This window comes from Columba livia, chromosome 1 (assembly GCF_036013475.1).
Source record: "Columba livia isolate bColLiv1 breed racing homer chromosome 1, bColLiv1.pat.W.v2, whole genome shotgun sequence".
Classification (NCBI taxonomy): Eukaryota; Metazoa; Chordata; class Aves; order Columbiformes; family Columbidae; genus Columba; species Columba livia.
This window is the reverse complement of record NC_088602.1, coordinates 6,383,330-6,409,993: the sequence shown is the minus strand read 5'-3', so window position 1 is coordinate 6,409,993 and position 26,664 is coordinate 6,383,330. Positions and strand designations below refer to the sequence as shown.

General features: G+C 36.9%; 1 protein-coding gene across 1 annotated transcript in view; it reads left to right on the top strand.

Annotated features, from left to right (window-relative positions):
• The window catches only part of TENM4 (teneurin transmembrane protein 4), a 1,656,871-nt gene that overhangs the window by 531,579 nt on the left and 1,098,628 nt on the right, over window positions 1-26,664 (top strand). Inside the window, exon 4 of the mRNA XM_065029145.1 lies at window positions 5,825-5,879. The gene's annotated coding sequence lies outside the window, so the exon portion shown is untranslated. The remainder of the gene's footprint in view (window positions 1-5,824; window positions 5,880-26,664) is intronic.

Here is a 26,664-nt window from a genome sequence, read left to right as displayed (position 1 = left end):
CACTCCCCAAACTCTGTTGTTAGACACAGCGATCTGATATGGTGAGGGCAGACATGCCAATAAATGCTGAGCAAAGAAAGTACAGAATGACTCAATCTTCTCTATTTTTCATCACTTTGTGGCCATCCCCCTTCAGCACAAGACAAGCATTTTTCTTGGCAGGCTTTTTGCTGCTAACGTACGAACGGAAGCCCTCCTTTTTGCCTTGCGCTTCTCTTAGTAGGTTGAACTACAGCTGAATTGTGGGACTATTAGAATTCCATCCCTGCTCATCCAGGAAATGTGTATATAGTCTTTTTAGAAAATCCATCTCTGCTTCTTTGTGCTTCCTTTTTGTGTTTCAGTTGAGTCTAGATTTCCCTGTTTATCCACGCTGGTCTTCTGTCACAGCTGCTTGAGTCCCTGCACATGGGGATTGACCATTCTTGCCCCATTTTCCACGTTTGCACAATTTTAATTATTCTCTTGCTCAGAATACATGCTTCAGAAGTTGGAGTTAAAGGCCTTTAGTTTTATGGATCACGTGTATTCTGTTAACTTAAGCTATTAAACTTGCTGTTTTCCAGTCATATGGTACCTTTCTGTTTTGAAAGGTTTGTTACAATCCTTGTGACGGGATTACACTACCATATGAAGGAGCCATATGGTGTCACAGTCTGGGAACTGGATGAAGACCACCAGTTCATGTCACATAGCTTGCATACCAGCTCTTAGTCTCTGGCAACATAAAAGTGAAAAGATCTTCTAATCTGCTATCAGTACTTCAAGCCATACATTTTATTCTTAGTACTACTTTACATCCCAGTTAATTTTAGGTGATAAAATTGAAATTTGTGTGGAAGAAACTGAAATTATTCAGTTGTATTATATTTGTACTCTTTGGTTGGTACCTTTTCTAATGTTACTGTATCTATGATATATAGATCCATCACAACCTGTGTTACTGTGCTTTAAATTTCAAGACTTTAAAAAAATGATGAATGTAGACATTAGCATTCTCATGGGCTTGGCCATCAATATTGCAGCTTAGGTAAACAGGAGCTTTGCCTAATTTATTGGTTCTCATTATATCTGGCATGTAGAAGCTGTCTTCCCCTCTGCTTGGGAAATTCCCCATCTGCCTAGAAAATGACCTTTTCTGCTCTGGAAATCAATCTAGCAGAAGGGACACGGTTAATATTTTAGAAAAATTACTTCACTTGTCACCAACTAAATTGTCATGGTTTTGACCCATTTTGAAATTAGTTAACATTTGCTTCCTTTCTCATGTTTCATGCATAATTCATTTGGATTCTCACTGTACTTGCACTATGCTTCTGAAGTGTGGATGTTTTGTATAGTGACTCTTAAGAGCAACAGTAACACAACATTTGTCAAAGTGTCATAGTGAACAATGAAACCTCATTATATGTCACTCAGAGGGTGGAATGAAAAGTGATGCTACATCTAGGCAGTTTTATACCTAAATCATGGAAGGTGAAAGACAGGAAACAAGTTTTCATTGCTTTCATTGTATTCTGGTTTGATTTGTTCTCTGAGAACTCTCACATAAGTCAATGTTAATATTCTTGTCTTGATCCTTCTCTGCTGGACTTACTGGGAATTTCACCAGTGATTTCACTGGGAACAGAAATAAACTCCAAATGAATGAAATTACTCATGTGTAAAAGTTTGCAAGATAAGATTCTCCAGGGCAGAGGCTGTCAATTTTGTTTGCATTGCACAGCACTGAAGATATTCTTCACCCTAGACTGAAAAAAAAGAAGAGTTGAACACTGCATGCCATACCACATTGCTATGCTACAATCCCCCCAAAATAATAGTCTATAACTCAGGAAAAACAAACAGCATAAACAGTTCAATTTGAATACTGAAGTGTACATTGGAAATTATAACTTTTAATTCCAAAAAAATACACTGAAAATTTGCACCCTACCTTTGGAGAAATATATTTTTCTGTGCCTCTTTTCACCTTGTCTAACTACCTGGATAAATGGTTTCTTTGCTAATACAGTGACGAAGTCTCTGCCCACTAATCCTGAAGAGAAAGAAAAATAATTTACCCAAAACCTATCTTTCCCTAAAGCGCAAGTTACTTCTACAGGTATGGGGTGAATCAAGGCTTCCCAGAAGCACGAATTGTCTCCATCTAGTAATTTCATTAGAAAAGGTTTACGCGATTAAAGTCACTAAAAAAAACCCAAGAGTTAATGCAAGGATGACAATGTAAAAAATAAGCATAAGCTTTGCCATGTCGACATACAGGCATACTGTCAGTCATTGTCAAAATTATAGAGCATAACAGCATATCACATCTTTTCCTGTCAAAATGTTCTCTCTGACAAAGGTCAGTGCCTTCATGACATAAATCTGTTTTCCTATTATTGTCATAAGTATCATGAGAAGAATGGAGTTGAGTCAAATGTTTGGAACAGATAGAGTCAACACAATGTAATTCAGGAAAGGGCCATATTTCCTGTTTCCCTTTGTCAGGATGCCAGCCATCAGCATGAGCGTTCCCTCTCACAATCTGTTTGTGTTACAGTGAGTAACAGTTTTTTACTGGCCTGGAAAATGACTATCCTATTACTAGTAAAGTGCATTCATGGGATCAAGTGCCTTTTGAATAGTTAAGTACATTATGCCCTTTAAATAGACCAGATGACTTCAGATGAAACCTTTAAAACTGCAACCAATCTGTTGGAAAATTAAAAATCTAGTAAATCCAGTGCTGAAATTAGGTATATTTATGAGCTCCTCAAATATACAGCCACTTAAAATAGTTTGTTACTCAGTGGAATTTATGAGGGTTTTTTTCTCTAGAAGAAGCAACATCTCCAATAAGTCATGTGCATTTGTAATAGATGGAAAATAAAGTAAAATAATATCTGGCATAAATTATACCAAATTGCTCACAACAGTGTTTTTCTTCAAGCCTATTTGAAAAGATCCCAAGTCATTATAATAACTGTGAGTATGACTCCCTTCCCAGTAACAGCTAGATAAACTGGGAGTAAATGCAACTGAAATCAGTAAATGTACAACAGTGTAAAGCAGAGGTGTCAAACTCACTTTCACCAGAGGCTACATCAGTTTTGTGGTTGTCTTCAATGGGCTGAATGTCATTTTAGGACTATATAAATGTCACTACTCCCCGGTGAAAATGAGTTTGACACCCCTGGTGTCAAGTTACAATACCTTGTTTTCCCGAAAAGAAGACCTACCCTGAAAATAAACCCTAGTATGATTTTTCAGGATTTATGAGGATGCTTGAAATATAAGCCCTACTCCAAAAATAAGCCCTAGTTACAGTTAATTTAGAAAAGTAAATTTAAATACGTATAAACACACACCAGTGGAAATTATAGATACTATGTTTTCTGGATAGGGCTGGCCTATTCCTTACAGTAAACAAGAAGACTGGTCTACATGGAAAGGTCTCAGCATCTGAATGAAATATTGCACAGGGCAATGTGAGTTAGCAACAGGTATGCTTGCTGCCTCCCAAATCTGGTTAATGAATTGTATTCATGTGCACCACGTGACTTCAGAATTTATTTTGACATTGTCATTATAATGCTATAGGCATGTTAGCATTAAATGCAAGGAAATGGTGGCAGCAGCGACCTGGAGTTTACACTCTACTGTAAGCTGTAGAGTAAAATCTAGTGTAGAGTTTGAAGGATTTGATTATTCAGTCACAGAATCCAGAATTGCAGTGTTGGAGGACTGATTGAACAATTTTTCATCTCTTACTGGCTAACTCTGTGAGCTATACTACTAAATTACCTTTTTTTATTTTTTTTCCTGTTGAAAATCAAAGAAAAACTTTGCAGATTTCATATACAAAACACCTGCTGGTCCTTCCTTCTGAGTGAATGGACCTCCAGTATTTACAATTCTAATAACAGGAATTTTAAAAAGGAATGATAGAAAAGAAGTGTTTGCTTGTTTGTCTGACAGCCTCCTATCTCTCTTTAGAAACTGAAAATGGAAAAATATGGAAACTGAAAAACAAAATTAAAATGCAACCGGGAGTCAATAAAATACAGAAAACATGGTCAACCCTATCTTTACCCCCAAGAGAAATGAATTTAGAGCTTTATTCCCATCCACATCTGTTTCAAATACTCCAGTCCCAGTCTTGTCTCCTCCTGCAGTTAATGTAACTGGAGAAACTTTCCTGGTGAAGGTCACATCAATCTGCTGCTCCCAGAAAACCCAATGCCTCTACTTTCCCCACAACTTCCTTCCTCAAGACATTTTATGGGCTCCAGCTGTATCTCTAATGTCCTCTTTGCTCATGTTCGCTGTGTGTAATATTTCTCTGTGGTATAGCTGGCAGAAGTCAATGCCTTAATACATTTGCAAACAATCTGGAAGTGGAAAGCAGGAATTACAAGCCTGCGTAGGAGGCTATGGGATGTCACAAGAGAAATCTTTAGACTGGGGTCTTAAACTCTCCAAGAAGGGGCTGCGAAGGTATTTCTCAATTAAAGCAATTAAATTAAAGCAATATGAGGTACAAAAGGGGAAGTAGGAATTTGGATCTGAAACAAGGAGATCTGTCTCTGTGGGCAGCAAATTTGAGAAGATCTAGATTGAATTAATATTTGGCTACCCAGGAAAAATGTATCATAAAAGGGTCTTAAAATGGGTTGTGTAACTTAGGTGCTTATTCTGAAATAACTATGGTGAGAAGTACATTGCAGTGAAATACAGGTTGCATTTATAGACTCATGCTTTCAGTTTTTTAAGGCATAAGGAGACTGAAGGTAAATGAGTGATAATTCAGCTTCTCATTCTGAGGCTATTTCATCCATCCCAGAAGAATTAGTGATGCTTATCTGAGACATTGTAAACAAACCTCAATACCTGTCCTTATAATACTTCATTTGGTCATTTCATCATAGAAACACAGAGGTCAAGGTATCTGAGTGAGAAGTTATCTGATCAGAACTGAAAGGATGTGTCAGAGAGCAGGGTCAGAACTTCAAGCACACTAGTTTTTACTTTTCTGTGAAGTCAGACATGAGGCCTCATTCCTGCCTGTTCTGATGGTGATTTCTGGTGTCAGAGATGTCTTGTAACACTGAGTTCTAGAAGCTCAATAAGAATCTTAAGAAGTGTTTCTTAACAAGCTTCACATTTTCTTTCCTTCAACACTGTTCCGTTTCCCCTTGCTTTTATATCATAACTAAAACCTCAGTAGTAATGCCAAGAATTTGATATTTTCATCACTCTTGGAGTTATAAGCTCTTATTCTTTACTGTTTGTCTTAAAATTGCATGAAGAACAATAAGATGATATAATAATTTTTAATACTTCAAATTTAAACTAATAGTGATTCACATTTTGACCTCTAAGAATCAAAATTTTTTAGTTTCATTAGTCTTATGCCTTAATTAAATATGAAAATAAAATAATGATAACCCCCAGGAAATATGAAAAAAGCTGTGGAGCTAAAAAAAATATGGAGAGAAGGTTGAGCTTTTGTTTTGAAACTAGCTGTCCTATTACTTATATTGTAAAAGATAAGACCAGAAAGCATTTCAATCATTATTAATTTCCTCTGTCCTTTCTGATGCAATATATAGGCAGGTTTCATGTGCTGACCAGATCTAGGATAAGAAAATTAATATTAGCAGCAAATATGTTTAAATGTTCATCTACGGGTGAAGTTAACCAAAAGCAGGGGATGGGAGGGTGATGTGTATTGTATTGCTGGCATACAAAGTTCTCACCAGACTAGCTGTCTTCATATATGTCACAGTCATAGTTCTGATTACAGTCTTTATTTTCACTTTTTTTTTCTTTTTCTTAGGAAGTTGGCTGCATTTTCACTGGATTTGTTCAGACATCCTGCTGGCTTTTTTAAGGTAAGAGGACTTAAAAACAGCTGCCATCGACTTTGACATACAACTGAGTATAAAAACAATTAAGAATTCATTGTTTACCATTGATGTTGGAGATTTTGCTGTGTGGGAGAGGCAGTTTGTGTCAGAGGAACAAGTGTTGTCAAATGAAACGAGTGCATGAAGCTGTTAATTTTATGCTTTAATGTGGTGCAATCAGATGAGCTGGTTTTGGAGGTCTGAGTCACTGTTATGTGCGCCAGCTGTGTGGCCCCTGCACAAAGTATTGGGGTGTCTGTACTCTGTGCACCCACTGGTTATAAGAGAGGGAAGCCCAGGATTTCCATACTCACCAGCTCTTTGTATTTCAAGAACTGCTCTGTTTCCACTGTCTCGACCAGATTGTTGATACTCAGCACAGTCAGGCCATGCAGGTGTGAAATGCTGCTCAGCTGGTGATTTCAATGGTAAAAAAAATGAAGAAAAAGGTGGAAAATAATGGGTTTATTTCATTTTCTTTCTCCCCTTAAAACTAACACCTCTCCCTTCTTCCTTATTAGCCTTGATATGGTTTTGGTTATAACTTAAGAGTGCCAGAATCCATTTAACTTGCATATGGATTTGTCCCAGGTTCCTTTGGGAATCATGACTCTCAACTTCTGCTAGTTTTGCCATCTCAGGTATGCAGAAATCTTCATAATGGTTTGGTAGCTTGGTACCAGGATCTGGTGTGTGCTGCCTTGGACAATCCATCAGTCTTTTCTGATAGGTACTATTGCTATGATACTCATCTTGGTTAATTTAAAAGATACATGGATTCCTGTGTGTGATATTTTCACTGATGGCTGGGTTAAAGATGACATTAGACATATATTTCTAGGCAGGAAAGGAGATAAATGTTCAACTTTTTTCCACCTTTCTCATCAAAAACCAGAAGTAACATCGAATGCCTGTTTGTAATTAGAGGCATGTGGTTTTATCTGAAGGGTTATTACAGTTCACTCACACCACGAAATGGGTGAATCAAGAAAGCTGCACATTTTTAGAAGTCAATTAAATATTTTGCACTGAAACAAAACATCCTTCCACTTCCTACCACATAGCCCTGCATGAGTGTAGTGAGAAGGGGACTACTTTAATTTATTTGCTCATGTTAATTACTTATATTTTTTCTGTTATTTCACGGTTGTACTGAAATTATCCTGAAGTCTTGAATGAGGGTGGAACCAATGAATGAATTTCACATAGGCAGAAGATGTCATATAATTAAAGCAATTTCTCCAAAAAGCTGGTACTGTCATTCCCAAGGAGTCAGGGAGGTGCATTCAGCAGATTTCCCTTTGCAATACAAAAGAAATCAAGCAGCAATCCAAGACACCTGGAATTACAGATTTTGGAAAAAAATGGACAGAGATCTGAGCAATGTGATAACATTAAGAATATTTAATAGACAAATTTAAAACCTAATTTAATATATACTTAAAATGGAACGAAGGATTTGTAGTTATTATTGATGCTTTATCCCTAGATACCTAAGTCTCTCCAATGTTACTGAAATATACCTCCTTTCCACCTATAGATACTACACTTTTTATAAAGGAATGTGATATAAAGTGAGGGGTGCTTCCTATGTTCCATATTCTCTCATATAGATTGCCATGTTTCTTTTTTTCTTTTTCTCTTATACATTCAAGACATGTTTTGCAGTCAGTCAGTCAGTCCTTGGACAAAATTGCTGAACTCTATTTGGTTTTTGTTTCTTTCTCCACCATCCACTCAATAGAAGAACCATTGAGAAAAATGTATAACATCCCTCACATTTAGAATCTTCAGTAGAAAAAACATGTGCTGTAACTACCTACCCTGCGAACATATGTGGAACAGTTTGTGTGTGGTATATAGTGTCAAGAATGAAATCCTTGTGTTTGGCTACTGCATATGCAAGAGATGCAAGATTCTGTGGAACAGATTTTTACGAGTGGCATATTGTATGAGTGTGATTGTCACTGTGGCCTTTCTCATGTAAATCCCCAAAATATGATGGGTTACTGTTTGGAGCTTTGATACTTGAAGTCTATCTATCTCACATGTCCAGTCTTTGCTGCCTCAACATGTCCTGTTTACACCAGACTTGTGGCTGCTCTAACATACGCTGCTAACATCAAGCCTTTTGGGAGCTTGCACTTGCAAAACCGAGCTCCATCGTGTTCTTCACACATCCTACACAAAATGCCCAGAGTAGAAAATGGACAGAATCAGCATTATTGGGAGTTTTCTTCAGTACAAATGTGTCTAAATCCAACTACTTTACACTTTCTGACCAGAACAAAGGGAATTAATTGGAATCTGGCCTGAGGGCGTTTAATATTACATGAATTCAAGTTGTGCAAAGAGGCTCAAAGAATCCTTTTGTGAGCTGATACCATGAGACTACAACCAATTGCGCAATCTCAGCTACCCTACCATGCCATACATATGCATAGGGTCTCCAGTCTGACAGAAGGGTGGCTGACACTCAGCACTGTGATGTTGTCTTCTCCTTATTAATCTCTGCAGGTTGATTTTTGGTACAATCTGCTCTGCACCCTGAGATCTTTATGGCTTGGAAAGTGTTTGGTTTGCCTTGCAAAACTCACTCAGAGCATCTCAGGCTTCCCAAATAAAGGGCAAGCTACTGGGATAACTTTGAAAGATCAAGCTGGAATGAGACCATATTCTCCTAGCAGGTTCTATCCAACTGTTTATTAGTGTAGTCAAGTCAGACCACAATGTTGCTATTGACTCAGAATAGGCAATAGCCATTAGCTGAATCCTCTGGGTTGCTTTCTTCTTTCTTTCTGATCTGGCCATGGGTTTTTCAGAAGTTGAGTCTAATAATATACCTCTGTTAAGCTGTAAGATGCACTTCATTGCTGCCCAACTGAAGGGTTGGGAACTTAGCATTCTGCTAAACATTGCCTTTCGAATGTTTACTTTATTCTAAAGCTTCCTTTCCTCAATATGCTCATTCCCTGCAAACAGGAGACTGTCATCACCTGTTCTGTACTTGTTTGCACGCTAATAGCTCTTCTCCTCTCATTAATTAATGAATAGTCAGCAGGGAATTGTCTCTTCAGGCTCATTAAAGAAATGGACACTAAAATGATATGAAAGCAGCTGCCTCCTTTCTGTCATTCCCTTCTGACGGCTATTGCTTTCCTCATCACCGCTTAATTATAACACTGCTTTGATTAGCAGTCCGGTTACTTGCTGCAGCTGCATTTGGAGATGGAAATCTTAACTACACAGTCAGGTTTAATTGATATTCTCATCAAACTGTTAACATTGTAAAAAAACGCAGCACTTCAATACATCAAGCTTGTGTACGTATATTAAATCCTTCTGGAAGTTTTTTTGACCTTGTAGGCAAATTGAAAAGACATGTTGTTTCTTGAAGCTTTCTAACAAGCCACTGATTATTAGCTGAGCTCATTTAGGAGCTGGAGGTAAAATTTGTGAAATATCTCAGGCCAGAGATCATCCTAAACAGAAACTCTTTGATCACCATTTGGGTACTTAAATGTGAAAGCTCATTTCTATGCTGAAAAATTTTGAAATTATTTATTTTAAAGAAGGAGATGAGATTTTCACCTAAAGATTTCTAATAAAAAAACTAATGTCCATGAAAAGAGTAAACTTATGTTGGACAGATAATCTGTCTCATGGCTGGTGTAAATTAGCAGCTTGGAAGATGCTCTAATTCATAGAGGAAGGGTGATTGAACCAGATCTGACTATACATACATTTATATATAACCTGTGCTAGGCTCAGGGTTTAAATTCTAACTCATGTCTTGCTGTTAAATCCTTATTTGTAGACAAACCACATTGGGACAGGCTCCTGCACTGTGAGGTGTCTGAGACATGCTGGTCCTCTGCTACCATAGTGTTAAAACAGGACGACTCTTGTAGCTTTGAGTTAACATAACAAGTACTGTTGTTAACTGCCTATTAACAGCTGGTACTTCCACTTATATTAAATCAAGTCTGGGACCTGGGACTAAGCAAGAGATGATCTACAGGACAAGGGGAAAGTCTTTGGTTTGGTGTCGACTTGTGGTACAGACATACATGTTCAAGTTCAGCCCAAAGAAGAAGGGAAGAGACCATGTACCATGGACCATACCTGAAAGCACCCAAAATCACAACTAGCAAAAGCAAATTTTTAAACTCTTGCCCTACAAATAGTATATTGAGCCCAATTCTGGAATGATCTGAAATGAACTGGAAAGACTTCAAACCTCTTTTGTCTGTTAGTACATTAATTTGTACTTTGGACTGGATTTATGCTTTCATTGTCAAACATAATCCCCTTTTGATGACAAAATAAGTCCTTTCAAACTCAACTTTTACCTTATTTATATAAATAAAGAATCCTTGTGTGCCTTGGCTTGACCTTGAAAACCTGTAAACTTTGCTTGGAGAAATTCCCATTAGATCTTTCGCAGTCAGAACAAATTTTTTGTGAATCTAGTTTCTGATTAATCTGCAGTGAATCAGGAATTTTAAATCCTAATTTTATTTCAGTTCAATTCATTTCATACTATGATGAACTTGTTAAGGCCATCTCCCAGTTGTCTGCAGTTACTGCCTTGTTGGAACATTGTTTGTTCCCATTTTGCAACACTCTTCTCTGTGGGAACATCCTCATGTGTCTATGAGTTCTGGTCTAGATTATCCTCATTTATGGTAGTGCCTTTGCTTCTATTTTGGAGCTTCAATACCTAAAAATTGGGGAGATTTTTACTAAGCTTGGTGTATAGGCCTCATAACTTATTATAGAAACTAGTAATGGTGGGTTCAGAAAAACCCTAGATAAGACAACTTTCTTATTAAACAAACAGGATATCTAGACTTTTGCTGTAAACATTTTATGTTGTCCTGCTGAGCAGAATCATAGCTTTTCTACTCTGCACAGATAAATTTGGCCTTTAAAGCGAAGCAGCTAGATTTTGAAAAAAAAAAAAACAGTTACAACGGTTTTGAAAAAGCAGTTACAACTCCACTCCCCCTCTTCAAATCTTCACTTGAAATGCTTTCAAGTTTTGTTGATAGTTGGTGCTGTATCACGTTAAATATCACTACTTTCAGTAAATAACCTAAAATATTTCCTTTCTTCTTTCAGGTGCTTAGCTTCTTTCTTTCTTTGATAGGCTGTGATTGCACTATACTGTTCTGTATTAATTGAATAACATCTCCCTTTGAACTGTCTTGTCACAGCGGCGTAAAAATGTAGGTAGCTAAGTATATCATGTGTATTACAATTTTCTCCAAATGTGTCGGGGCTACACATTTATTATTAGGATTATTTAGAAATGTCATGGCTCTACTGGAAATAAAAAAAAAAAAATCATTCTCTGTAGCAGTTTGTAACCTGGCTCCAAGTATGGGTATCTCAGCTGTCCTAAATTAGGTGAAATTAATTTAGGCTTAAGAAGATGATTCACAGGCATGCTATAAAGTTCATTGTGCAAATACAAAGCTTCTAGTGGCTTCAGTAGATGTGGTTCAAATTCAAATGAAGCAGGATTCTAACATGAAACAACTGCTTCAAACCTAGTCCACATCTACTGATTGCTGTATTATCTAGCTTTATTTTTTAAACAGAAATTGTAATAATAATTGTGTTCACTAAAGATGTTCCAGCTATCAATTCCTTCAGAGCTTACCGTTGCTGAACAGAAGTTTCTGGAGAGCCATTCACTAAATCAAGCATCTTGTAAGGTAAAGAGGGTTTATCAATCGTTTCACATAAACAGCTCAGTTATCCTGTTTCAGAAATGCTTTTACTTCTCAGGAAGGTTAAATACGAATTTATTTCATATAAGTGAAAAGTTTTACCTCTAATTAAACCTAAATGTTTCCCATGTGTACATCTCCTTTTGCGTATGCTGATCTCTAACCTTTAAATCATTAAGTGGTTTATGCCTCTGAGATAATTTATTAATTATAATACACTTTTATTGTTAATTAAAAGGTGCAGTTGGCATAGTATTTGATATTGTTGCTAAATTAATTCATTAGATCCTTGAAAGTAAAAGCCAAGATATGACCTTCCTATAATGTTATACTTGATGCTGTTGTTCCACAACAACTAGTATAACATGTAATAATCAAATTATATCAAAGGAGTGCATCAACTGCAGAGGAATCAGGTTATCTAGCTGCTAGTAAAGATCTCAAGATGGGAGATGAGGGCAAACTATTAGATTTAAGATCTGTGTCCACACTTATAAAGAAAAGGACCTTGTATGAAGGAAAAATGAGAAATAAGACTCCTGACAGAGCGGAGAAAATGCATAAGGAATTTTTACTTAACCATGCAAGCAGATCAGTCTGTGTTTTGTACCACTGCTCTAAAAGAAAAACAACAAACCAACAAACCTATTTCTTTTCTAACACAAAAGTAAAAAGTAATAGGTAACCTGAATAACCTAAGCTGGATTGTTTTTCATTTAGAAAAATACAGTGTATAGGTCTAAAATGAATGTGCTTTGATAGAAGCAACTTGTGGTTAGAGCCCTATTGGAAGTCCTGTGATGAAAACGCTTCTTCATCTATGCCTCACTGCTTGAAGAGTCTTGCTGCTGGGATTATTGACAGTGGTTGGCAGTGTGGTCAACTGCAGCTATTTCTACTCAGTCAGGAATCTGAGATTTTCCCAAGGCAAAGAATTATTTTGGCTTTTTGGACACACTTGGTATTTGTGTTGCCTTGGAGAATATAATAAAGAATACTTCTACAATACAGATATAACAATATTTGGGTGGAAAAATCAGTTAGCACGTAGTCTTCAGTCCAGCAGACTTCAAAAGGGCTGCAATAAGTTCAGAAAATTCCTGACATTACTGACATCTTCCTAGGTAACGATGCCCTAGCAGCTCCTAATATGCCAACATTCTGGTTTGCTCTTGCCCAGATCTGTTCCAGTTTTACCAAAAGTCACTGTGGCAGAGCATCTGCTTTGTTTTCCCTGTACTACTTTATTATTTGTGTATATTCATGTATAGTTTCGGTACCTCTTCTTTGGCTAACACCAATATGAAAAAAAACACACTGTGTTTGGGCCATACATGGATTTGTGGCCAGTGTATCATCACAAATGATTTTCTCTATGGTTAATTCTCATGCATCAGTTTGTTCTTATTTGTTTGTTTGTTTATGTTTTTTGTTGTTGTTTCAGTTTGATTTGGGTATTTTTGTTTGTTTTTTAGAAATTCAGAAAAATACATCTTACATATTTATTGCTGGGTTTTTAACTAATTGGTTAGCAATTGAAATCAGTGGAAAAATACTACCTTGTGAGAAGGTGAGTGTGAAGATCATGTAGTCAGGTCATTATTTGCACAAAATATATTATTTGGACTAATATGCTTTATAAATGAAAAGATTAAAAGAAATAGGAATAACCTAAGTTATTATGTAGGAAATGGTCAATGAGTGAGACATTCTTTCTAGCCGTATTTTTCATCTAATTCAAAGGCTCTTGAAATTAATTGGTATTATTATAGATTTCATTTTATCAGTTTTGTTTTTCTGTTATGGTGATTTTTTTCAAAACATAACACCAATGTGATCAGAACGTGACAGCAACATTCTTTCAGAATTATGCTGGGGTGCAGTGGTCACATTAGAAACTGGCATGCTACCCTGAATCCTTTTTAGCAGTGTATGCCAGTTAAGGCTACAGAAATAAAATGTTTAGTCATGAAGGACAACAGGAAGGTGCTGTCTTGTGTTAAAGCAAAACTGCAATCAAGTAGAGCTGATAGGTAAGTAATCCATTTAAAAAATAATTTTTCCCCTACTTCTTACCCTGCTCATTTCCAGTTAATTGGAAAGAAATTGTTCTGTTGTGGGTACGAAAATCCTATTTATCCAGATACTAAAAAAGGCTTTTCCTGGTCCTTTAAAACAGAAATTCAAATCAAACCATCATCAAACCTGTCACAAAACATATTTTTCAGCTCTTCAGGAAAAAGGAAATTTGAAATTTTAATTATAATAATTTGACTTGTTCTGATAAACGACACAGTAGAAGGGACATGCAACTGTTTAAGGAGAAAGGATAATCATAAATATCTTCCTTCATACTTGTGAAAAATAACATAAACAGATATGCATCCCATGCTATATATGAAAACAGCTTCTCTAGGAAGGAAAATAAAAGCATCAGAAGGATAAAGAGTTTCCAAAGCCATGAATGTGAGTAAATATGAACAGAAGGAATTTAGGGTTATTTGGGGTTACCACAGCAACCCAAATAAAATGGATTTTAATGTCGATCTGTTTTTGTGAGATGCAAATGAAATACACAGATGCTTTAGAGAGGGTGAAATTTAACAACTCTGAAACTTTGTGTATTTAAAAGCATAATATAATTTTTAATCGGCATTTCCATATGTGAAATTCTGCAGATGGAGCTGCAGAGCTCACAGAAATACAACATTTATGCCAGTGTTTGTGTCACTGGGGCTAATAAGTGTCTCACAAGGACAAAAGTGAAAGCTGCTATAAACACTGGGATCAGTACCATGGCAAAATGCCGACTTCCATCCCTTGCCACCTTCCATAGACCTTCTGCTCCTTTTCTACAGCGTATTTAAACCATGACTTTTTGGAAGTTCTGAGCTGTGTGGGATTTGGGAGGATATATGTGAAGACAATACATTCCCTGTATGTTGCCTCCAATCAGATGTGACTGGACCTAATGATCAGATGATAATTCCAGTCTTTTTTTCTCAAGGAATTCTTGGCCACTGGAAGTGCTACCTTACCTTTAAGAAAATGACTCCTACAGAACCCTTAATGAAACAGCTGATAAGTTACCATTAGCAAGTTTCTTGTTACAAAGGCTTATTTTGAAACTAATGAAGTCACACTCTTGTCTTCACTGAGTGAAAACAGTACTCAGGGGGCTCTTGAACAGTGGCCAGAAAAATATAAAACAAAATTAAAGAATTATTTGATTTATTTGTTCACATAGCAGATAGGTTGCTGAGATTGTGACAATTTGTATTTTCTCTTTGCACTCAGGCTACTCAGCTTTCAAAAGAAGGATCTGCTAGATGATCAGCCATTGACAGAATTTATTGTTTTTTTTTCAAATTTTGAGGAAAAAAAAGTAAAGATCATTGCGTTTCAGACAAGGTATATTTAGCAAACAGCTTCCCCTGGAGCTTTGTACTCCACATAATTACATTTTGCATACAGTAATTGAAACTTTTGAATACGTCAAACTGTGTGTTTTCACAAACCAGCAGTAATCAACTCAAATTATTTAAATTCACCATTTGACATAATTGCTATAAAAATGACAGAAAAAGTTATTTCTAGGGTGTATTACTTCATCAGTATATCAAATGACTACCTAGGGAGATAACTGCATTGTGCTACCATTGAAATCCGCAGGATAGCAGCACTCAGTACTGAGTTCTTTTTTCTCCACAAACTCTATTTAGATTTACTAAAATCGAATTGAAAGCTCTGTGGTCTGGGACCATCCTTGTACCTCCCTCATTCAGAAATTTCCATAAAATCAAACAACTGAAAACTGCTGGCCAGAAGCTCAGCAGCTATCAGCAGGAATAGCTTTACTGAAGTCAGAAAAACAATGGTGATTTTTACCAACAGAGAATCAAAATTGCATTTCAAGGGAGAATACCCATGCTGGTTGCCCTACATTGCTGCAATAGACTTGTAACCTCCACAAAGACTACTCTAAGACCGGAGATTGTACTATTTGTTGTGCATTTCATGTGTGACAGAAATGGCTCTCTAGGGATTCATGAAAGTCAAACTCTGATTCTAGTTTCCAGCCCTCTGAACCTTTGAGGTGGCATCAGTCCCTGAGAAAAAGATTTCTGCAACGTGTTTGCTTTCAGAAGGGCTGTGAGGATTGAAAGGGAGAGAGCAGGGGACTGGAATGGGTCCGGATATCCTAAATGATGGTTAAATGTTTCCTAATATAAGGTCGAGAAGTTAATTTATCCTAACCTGTTGGCTGGCTGGCAAAAAGGCACACAGGATATTAATTGATAATGAGTACTACTCATGTTGAAAACAATAAATGAAGTCATTGCAGGAAACAGACTTGTAAGAAAATATTTGTACAGTGATGTTACGAATATGAGAACTTTCCAGGGGTCTTGTACAACATCTCATTTCTGACTATTCTTTAGCAGTCCCTGGAGGTAAGATGAAAGAGGAAAGACAAAGCAGAAAGCCATGCAGATAAATTTTCCATCCATTTAATTGTATTTGTGTGGATTAAAAACCAACCAACCAAACACAGCAAACGACAAAAAAAAAAAACAACCAAAACATGTTGAAACTGCCTCTGTTGTATCACGGATGTTAAAGAATAATGTAATGACCAAATGCTTATTACTGCAGTAGAAAAACAAGAAGAGCAGGCTGCTTAGACAGGATTGTTGTCTTTTACTTCATCCCTCTGACCGTATGGCATGAGTCTGAATTTCAAGTTGAAATGATCTTGTTTGTCTCTGTAAGTTCCCTCAAGGGTCAGAGTTCCCAGTGGACATTTCCAGCAGTGGTGCTCTGAAGTTGTTGGATGCAGAGAAATGTGTTAGAAAGGAAAACTAACTTATTTATCATCATTTTTCTTCTTTTTTTTTTTTCTTTTTTTTTCTTTTTTTTTTTTAATGGACATACTGTGTATTTTACTTCTACAGACTGTGCATGTATATGTATCTGTATATCCACAATATTTCCTTTTCTAAAAAAAAAATCTGTCCAATACTTGGTTTAAGAAGAAAATATAGAAAGAAACGTGTAACTAAATACTCCAGTTATTAATCATGTGTCACTGATTCAGCCTGTTTCATGAGTATGAGAAGTACTGGTCTGGAAATCCAACACAGCAATGGTTTCTCAAAACCCAAAGCTTATTCTTACTACAGAGCGGCCACATGAGTTGTCCAGTGGCATGCAAACATCTGAATGTTAAAAGTACTCAAGTGTTGTTTTTAATCAATATAATAATTTAAACTGAAGTTACACTTACCCTCTATCTAAAGCCTGCAGAGTCTGAGAAATAGCCCCAGACCATTGTGCATTGAGACACATGAGTAATTTAGTGGAGAATTTACATGGAATTCAAAGTATTCCAAAAAACAGGATTATTTCAAAAAATATAGTTAACACATTGTAAGATGAGGAGATGTTCAAACAGAATGAAAATTAAGTAAGCACAGCATGTTGTGCCTTAAAATAAAGAACTGACACACAAACTACTTCAGTGGAGGGAGTGTAGCAGGGGGATTACATCCTTTCCACTTGTCACGTAATATTCTCAGATGAAACTCGTAAACAAATATGCCACTCCTGCATTGCATGTCCTCCCACAAGACTGTGAACGTAGTGAGGTGTACGAATAAAACTGGAAATCTGGATGGGAGGATCTTGGTTTGCACAAAAGGATGGGAAGAATATTGACTTAGAAGGATGTTACAGTTTTCCAAGTTCTACACAGCCTTCACTCAAGCGCAGGGTGCAGAGAGAAGATACATGGGCTCACAGATTAAAGCAAGTGGCTCTTATGGACTTGTAATCATCTAGGAATCAAACAACTGGATATTAGCCTTCACTTGATCTTCTTTTTGCTCTCCTATTAGGGCAATTATTTTCTGAGTCCCTTCCCCAACCTTGACCTCAAGCAAATTTTCTCCTTCCATAGGAAATAAAGAGGCCTTGGAGGACTGCAAAAATCTTTGGAATGGATGGAATATCATTAACACACAGGAAGCCATGGCCTTTGCCCCATAAGAAACTATAAAAATGTTTGTAGAGAGGAATTATGGGTTTTCAGAGTATATGACATAAAACCACATAAACAAAATTAATTTTATATATTTGTTCTCTTTTGGTGTGAACTGTGGGGCTGTCATATGCAGGAACAGGAGTTGGACTCAATGATCCTTGTGGGTCCCTTCCAACATTTTTTTGTCTTTTTATTTTCCATCTTTATGCCAGTTAGTGAAATTAGGGAGGTAAACGGCAGATAGATGCAGTCAGATGTGTTTTCATACATACATTGTACACATTAATGGCATATATATGTACACATAATTATAGTTAGGTCCGGGGTCTTTTTAGGGAGTCATCAGAACCACAAGACAGGGCTGCAACATAGGCCACAGGTCCAGGAGATGGGACCAAAGACATGATGCACCTACGGCATAGCTCAGATAGGGTCTAGGAACCATGTGCGAAGAGGGCAGTCAGGCCAATTAAAGCTAATTAGTGTTCTCAGGCTTCTAAGATAGGCATTAATTAATGTAAATTTAATTAATCATAGATTTTTTTAAATCTTTTTTTTTTTTTCATATTGGTATCACTCCTGCCAGCAAACCAAGAGGACTCTTGGTTGGTAGGCAGATTTTACGCTCTACACCAGAAGAAGTCCTTTCATTTAAAATATATCATTAAATGTGTATGGTTGGGAACAGAAAGTTGGGGAGTTTCTGAGGTATGTGTTCTTGTACACCTTGTTGGAGTTACATAAGATAAAGTCTAATTTGAAATGTAGTGATGTCAGATTCAGCAGTGGGCATTCACATTTAGGGATTTGGCTGCCTGATGTCTCATCCAATGTTGGTTTAGAAGCTTACACCTGTAATTGAGGCTGACCCTTCTGCAAGTCCATCAGCACAGAAAATGAGTTATGATTGTTTATTTTAAATTTGTACTAGCAGCTGCTTTCAGAATATATTTGCTGGACTAAAAAATGCTAAATATATAGGAACATGTAAACCTGGGATATTTTATATTTCAGAAAACAGTAAGAAAGTCCAAAATAATGTTAACAAGTCAAGGCCTGTATCCCCCTCTTCTATACCATTCACAAACAAGAAACTTATTTACAAGAAGACTTATTGTTATTATGGTTACAAGTTCTGTCAGAATTATAATGCAGCTTAACAAATAGATTTGTATTAGTGATGCATGCTAATGGTTGGGTTATCGCCTGAAAATGTGACACTCCTATTAACACATCTCAGTTTATGTTCCCTAATGAGCATTCAAGTTTATTTTAAAAGACAGTGAAAAGAAAGTTATTACATATTAAACAGTTGCCACTTGTTTAGCATATTTACTAAAGATTAACAGCAACAAGGGCTGTTCTCATTTGCATAGAATCTATCTACCAGATCTTCCTTTGGTTTCTGTTATCACAGACCCCTTTAAAACAGTTGCAGATGTACTTTTAGGGGTGAAATAATTGTTTTTTAAAATACCAGGTACGCCCATTGCCTATAGTGTATAGTGACATTCATTATATTAAGTTATTCATCCTAAAACCTGGTGTCATACTGTGCCACCTGAATGTATTTCAATAGTCTCTTCCAGACATCCTGATAAATCATTCTTTTGTACTATTTTCCTGGAAGGCTTTGAACACAAGAAATAGATCTGATTTTCTATTTACTCCAGTTTTGCATTATAGCCTCTGGCACTCTGTTTTTGGAGTAATTTGCAATTTTTGACTAACAAATTAAAACAAATATTTGAACACTGATGTTATGAATTGTCTTATATGCTATTCCAACCTGGACTTCCTAGAATACATTGTTAACTCCTTCTTGAAAATTCTTCAATGTTTCTTCTGTCTAAACTCAGTTCTTTATTTTACAAGTACACTAAGTAGGCATAATTTATGAACTAAAGCAACAGAATCTTGTACATTCTTATGCATTAAGGTCCTATTACTATTCTAAACTGCACCACTCCTGCCATCCTTTGCTGTAATTATGATAAACTGATTTTCATATTCTATAATCCAAGAGGGTGCTAGGAGTCTAGCTATTAGACACTATGTTGATACTAGATTTACAGCTCCTATTTCTTTTCATACCTTATTCAGCTTCATTGGAGAAGCTAGAAGTGTGGCTTACATTCTGGTCTTCAATGCTAGCGTCCTCATGATTTACCAGGTCTACAAGATGAGGAGGAACAATCACCCCTTTGAGACAAGATACTCATTTGGATCTTTGGAAGAGAAAAAGAACATTTTTTTTTATATATGATCACCTTATACCACATAAGCTAGACAAGTTATTCTTTCCTTCTTACTTTCATATGCCCATCTGAGCTTTATGTTTCCCAGTTAAGTGGTTTAGTGGCTTTGTGTGTTCTTGTCAGAAAGCAGCAGAACAAAGAGTAGTGATACTGATATGCTTCAACATGTAGTATAAGATAACTGTAGTACAATACCTAGGCAGATGAGGGAAGGATATCTTCTGAGCTCATAACATGTAAAATCCTAAAGAAAACTGCATATAACCAAAAAAGATTGAAAACAATACATACATTTATTCAGGTTGCATAAACTAATGGGGCTTTTTTGAGTGCAATTTAGGTGTCTGTATTTAAATGTCTGACCCTATCACTTCAAAACTGAATGCATTTTCCTTTGCACTCTATAAAGATCAGAGTGTGATGTTTGATTTCATTTTCTAAATGCTTTCACAAATACACCATTTGACATTTATCCTTCCATAGTGTGTTCATAGCCCTAGCTTTGAACTTAAGATGCAATGTGTTTCTCTACACAGAGTGAACAGCTCACATAAGAACAAGTATCTTTATCTCAACCTAGCTCAAGGTGGAATTTCTGCAAAAGGAACTGCCTACTGCTTTGGGGTGATATTTAATGTTTGAGGGAACAGGTATTATTATTATTATTACTTTTTTTTTTTTTTTTTTAAAGAATGCTGACACAAGCCTCTCTTTAAGCACCTGTAGATTTTCCTTAGCAGCACTGTGAAGACTGAGTATACAGGTACCAAAGTGCAGATGTGTAATTTACAGAAATTATTTTCAGTTTTGGCAGTTAGTACAGGACGGTAAGAATACTGCTTAATAATCCTAACAGACAAAATAAAAGCAACTGTGGACACAGACCTTTTGTCCTGTCACTAACATTAACTATAATCTGTGCCAGAGGCCTAAGAGACAAAAATATCTCAGGCCACCAGTTATCTTTATAGCTGGCCTGACCTCTCACCTAAGAAATCTTAAAACTTGTTGATTCCCAGAATTCTAGAAGTACAGAAAATTGATCATTTCACACCAGACTGTTTATTTCACTTCCCTCTACATGTTCAATGCTGGCCCCAGCTGAAGCCACAAGGGGGGAAGGCAGAACCCATCGTGTTCCACAGGAAATCATCTTGTGCAGTAACTCATCCACATTGGACCCTCTCTGCAGCACAGCCAAAAACTGTAGCATTATTGCAGGAGCGTAATCTAATTGACTTTATAGCATGTACAGTGCAGACAAAATGGGAAGGGCTCAAGATGTGAAAGGCACCAGGTGACTGTGGTCAAGTCTCATCCTTGTGTTTGCAGGTTTGACACTATGGGAGGGCAGTACTAAGCTGTGCTACATGTGTGGACCTCATTTCTGCAAAATGTGAGAGACTAAAGGATGGTCAGCCATGCTCCGTCCTGTGTTTTGCCTTCTCAAGGTAGCGTGTAGAAGGGGAATTATCTGCATCTCTGCATTGTTATGGATTAACAGGGAACCAGTTTTCTTTGTGTAGTCTTTTGTTACCTCAACACAATAGTAGTAGAAGTAGTTTTTGGGGTTGTATGCTGGAAATGTTAAAGTTTACAGCTCAGCACAGATTATGTGTTTGCTGGTGCTCTGGCTCTGACTCACTCAAATGGTCCAGCCTGCACCAGGAGGTGTAACCAAGAAATGTTCTCCACGTTCTTTGCTTTTCTACCTCAGAGGTAGAGTAAAACATTGGCTGGGTATATATTGTTACATCCTAATCTCACACAATAGATTCTGTACAAGTGACACATGGAAAATTCTGATCTATGTTACCCGTCATACTGCAAAGAAATATTTGTGGTGCTCTGCCCTTTGCTCAACTAGAATGACCTACGTTTGGATAACATTATAGTCATCATGGGAGAAGGGACAAGAGACAGATTAGCCTTTAGAAAATGCTTTAAAAATCTTTTTCTGGGTGCTGTATGAAGTATCCTTGGAGTTTTGACATGTCCCTGTCACTTTTACTTATATCCTCTTGTCTTTCACTTCCATTCTAAGTAGGGATACTGATACACCATGGTGAATTAAAGAACAAGCAAAGGTAAAAATGCTACAAAACATGGAAATTATATCTGCATGTACCCCCCCCCCAAAAAAAGACTTTTACAGGCATATTTTTTTTATGTTTCCAAAATGAATCCTAATTCATAAGTGTGGGTTTGGTAGAGATGGATGTGATAGTTTTCTTTTAAGTTAGCTTGTAAAAATATGGTTTGTGATGCCACCTGAACTTGTTGTTAGGCATGGGATGTTCAGATCTCTCAGACCTCTCAGATCTACTTCCCAAACTAGTCTTGATGAGTTTTTTCATTCTCTTAACATTGTTACCATTTTAAAAATCTGTGCGTTTTTCTTCTCGGTTATATAAGAAATCAGTTTATCTAGGTAGATATACAGTAGCTAGTGGAACATTTTTGTATTTTATATAGTAGGTATGTTTCCTACTCATCCTGAGACTGCTTTATGCATTTATAGATTGGAGGGAGGGGGCTCATCTCTGATACCGCTGCTGGCCTTTGCTCTTGCTGTTCTATCTCATCTCATGACTTACACATGAGCTACTCAGTCACCTACGCGCTCACAGATCAGAACAGAAGTTCCAAAATGTCAAAATGTCACTGGAGAAAGAACAAGGAAACCTGTCAGGTAATCTAAGACACTGATGACAACCATGACTTACAGCCTCTGGTGTTCTGACACTATGGCATAAAATAAAGATCCTGTGGATGATGGATCTGGAGCATTATATTGCCATACATTTTTCCCCCAAAAGCTTACGTAAGGATACTTATGCAGAACGGCTATAAAAACATTGTAACTGAGAAAGGAGAATATTTTCAATTAGTTTTACATGCACTGTATGCAGGTAGAGAGTATACAGACCACCAGATTACCATTTGGACTTCCTCTGTGTCTTTTTTTCTGACATAAATTTATTATGTTCAAAGACAACATTGACTAATGCTCTTTATTTTCTAGGGTAGGCATAAACATATATGTGTCACTATTTCCCATTGAGGAATTCAGCTGTGCAAAATCATTGCTGGCAAATACTAATGTACTCCTTCCTTTACACTTTGTCTGTCACTTAATCTATCTAATCTTACGGCCAGCCATGGGAAAGGAATTATCTTCTGCAATGCAAAGATCTCTCCCTTGAACTTTCTGTGACAGTGACAATGTCCTGTCCTATACTTGTCTGCAGGGAACGCGATTATAGTTTCATTTCTTTGTATGCTGTTCCCTTTCCAGATGATTGAGAGTAAATTTGATAGTCAGGTTTTCAAGTCAGCTTGTCTCTCGAGCTTTGTCCTTATAGTTTAGGAGGTGGGAAAGAAGTAGAGAGACAATCAAAGCTGATGGCTTCCTATTTCTGTATAATGTGTTTCTATGAAATATGAAGGACTTTGTTTTTAGGGTAGCCATGAGCACATTTTTATTATCTTATGCCAACGATTTCCTGGCTCTCCAGCATAACATTGGTTATTCAGTTCCTCATTCTCTTCAAATTACATGTGAAATTAATTTAATCTGATGTCAGAATCAGGATTCAGCTGTCTATATGCCAGTTTCTTGTACCATTTGAGATATCCTGATACACTTGAGACATCCTTAAGGAAGTCATGGATGTAACACAGTCGATTTGTATCCCATTGGGGCACTAGCTGAAAGACAAGTTCACATAGTTCACCCAGAAATATATAAATTCTGGATTTTGAATAAGGACCTGAAACCCATCTTGAAAGTTAGATGAGTTCAATCCTAACTTTAGAAAAACTACAATGGGAGCTTTTAGTCAATTATACCTTGTAACCATCCTGCAACACTAAGTGGGGTTCATAAGATGATGCAGATATTTTCACATTTTTGGCATGGTTTAATTTTATTTAACATCTGTTTATATTATTTGCATAAGTATGACTTTTGCAGACTAGTTACACATTGAAAAAAAAAAAAGGAAACATTAGGCATAGACTTTCAGGTAAAGAACAATGTAAAGGATGGTGTAAACTTCACCACAACTGAGAAATAGTTTTTCCTAGGTCTAATGGCCTGTCTGGTTGACTAGCAAGACCATTTGTAGCAGCACCATCTAGGGGCTACAGCTAATAATAGTGTTAAAATGTAGGGAAATTTCCAAACCCACTTTTCTGTCTCACTGGCACAGCTACATCGTTGAATAAGATTCATCTGGAATTTTAATATTTCTTTGTTCAGTGAGCTTCAGTGACTCATTTTTCTCTGAAATATAGAGATGTGAGAAAAAAGAAAGAAGTTTTGACTTGATTTTTAAATTAAATGGCTTGGTGAAAAGCTGGCTCCACTGAAAGCAATGCAAAAGCTTCCATTGATGTCTATGAGCTGAGATTTCACTTGATTACTTTTCCTGTTTAAACACATTCCTCTTTTAACAAAACACATTTACATCTGTAACATCTGAGACAGACAATTCTAAGGCTTAATCTTTCTGTAGCATCTTTAAACTTGAGTTGAAGAGTTGAAAGCAAATCAGAAATAATAAACAGACATTTATGCTTTCTGCTCAAGAGACTGTGCAGAAATGTATTGCTCTGTTTTGTCTGATTCCCTTTCCTTTCCAACACATAAAACATTTCATCCATCAGTAGCTACTGCCTCTAAGCCCAAAAAGCTTCATAAATCCTGGAATATCTCTGTAGTCTCTAATAAGAAAGAAAATATTTGAGACCTGACCTTCTTAAATTTCCTAGTGAATGCATGAGTAACTAATCATATCCATAGAATTAAAGTGATAGAATTAATAGCATCAGAAAATTATAAGCAGGCATTAGGGTCCAGATTCAACAATCCTGTTGTTTTGATTTTCCCTCCTACCTATTCTATTTGAAAGGTTTTAGGTACGGGAATACTCATGATAATGTTCTCATTGTCAATTACTAAGCCTTTAATGGATTTTTAGAATAAATTACAAAATTATGCAGAAAGCTAAGATACTACAAAAAGCCAAGACACTGTGAAGAAAAAGCATATTTGCTTTAATATTATTATTAGCTTCGATTAGGTTAAAACAGGAATGTAAGTAGTACTTACTACACTTGGGAATAGAAAAAAATTGTAGATAAAAGGGGAGGAAAAAAAGAAGAGGGAAACAAAGAGCTGAGGGGATTATTGAGATGTTTGTGCTTTCTGTTTAGCTGGTGTGCTCCTAGATTTCACTGTGGACTGCCCAAAGCTCAGTCCTGGACAGCGTACACTGAAAGCTGCCAGAGTATCCTCAATCTGTTTGACATAGTGACTGCAAGGCTTCTTTGGCATGGGAATTGGCTGAGGAATACTCAGCTTAGCAGTTTGCATGAAGATTAAATTTGTGCCTTGATGCTTTATCTGAAAATATCTGCTTGACTAGGAATCTTAATGCAAATGTTTGCTATCCTTGCTGGTCCATCACAGGGAGTTTTTATGTTGAAGCTAAAGTGCAATTGATGAGGGAAGGGAAGACTTCTGATTTTGAGCTTCCCAAGTGTTTTTATTAAATTTGGGTTCAAACCAAACACCACTTTTGACCAAGTTGAATGTTTATAGTGTTATAAATTGTTTTGCTCTTAAATTTATAATTGCTTTCTTGGGAAATGGGTATGCTACTCAACTATAAGACAGATAAATTGCAAATGTGCCAAGAAGACGTGTCAGAGGAGCCTTAGGTTGGACATTAGGAAAAGGTTCTTCACCCAGGGGGTGCTGGACACTGGAACAGGCTCCCCAGGGAGGTGTCATGGCCCCAAGCCTGACAGTGTTCAAGAAGAGACTGGACAACATCCTCAGACACATGGTGTGAACTGTGGGGTTGTCATATGCAGGGACAGGAATCGAATTCGACGATCCTTGAGGGTCCCTTCCAACTTGGGTCATTCTATGATTCAATGATTCTATGAAATAAGAATGGCTTCTGCAGGCTCCTCATCAAGACGTTTTGGGGAGACTGACACTTGTAGGGTACAATCTGGAGTACCTCCCATGGTCTAAGGTAGTCTGAATAAACCCGGGTATGCTTTTGGAAAAAACGGGTCTGAAAATGCCATGGTGTCCCAAAGATTCTGATTATAAAGACTCCCTGTACCAAATCTGGTTTCCTGTGGCCTCCCATCACAGTGGTTTATTTTTAGTGTCATGAGAGCCAGGCTCATGGAGATGAGTGTCTGTGTTGTGGGTACTAGTCAAAGAGGGCATGTTACAGACCTTGAATTTCCCCCCACTCCAGTAGGAACAGGAATGATCCTTGCTTTTGTACCCTGGGGACATGGAGACAGTCACAGCTGATTATATGCTGTACATATAGGGCCAAAGTGAGTAAATAGCCTTTATTCTGTGCCAAGTTACAGTGCCTGAGACTTCTTTGAGCTCAATGTGTTGTCATTCCATTTGCGAGCATTTTGCCTTTGTCTCTTGCTCATAATTTTCATTTATTATAAATATCATGGTGACTCCTTTCAGTACAAATATGCTTCTGCTGTGTTTGTTAGTTTTGTTGCCTGAAATCTGCATAGCTGAATTTGAATAAAGAATCAAGGTGTCACCAAGCACGTTATTTTCTTTTACTTATTGCTTAGCCAAGTGTACTTTGTTCATGTGCGTTTCACTATGTATGTCTATACAAACTTATGAGTTATTGCATAAATCACCTGACAGTTTCCCCATTATTAATTGG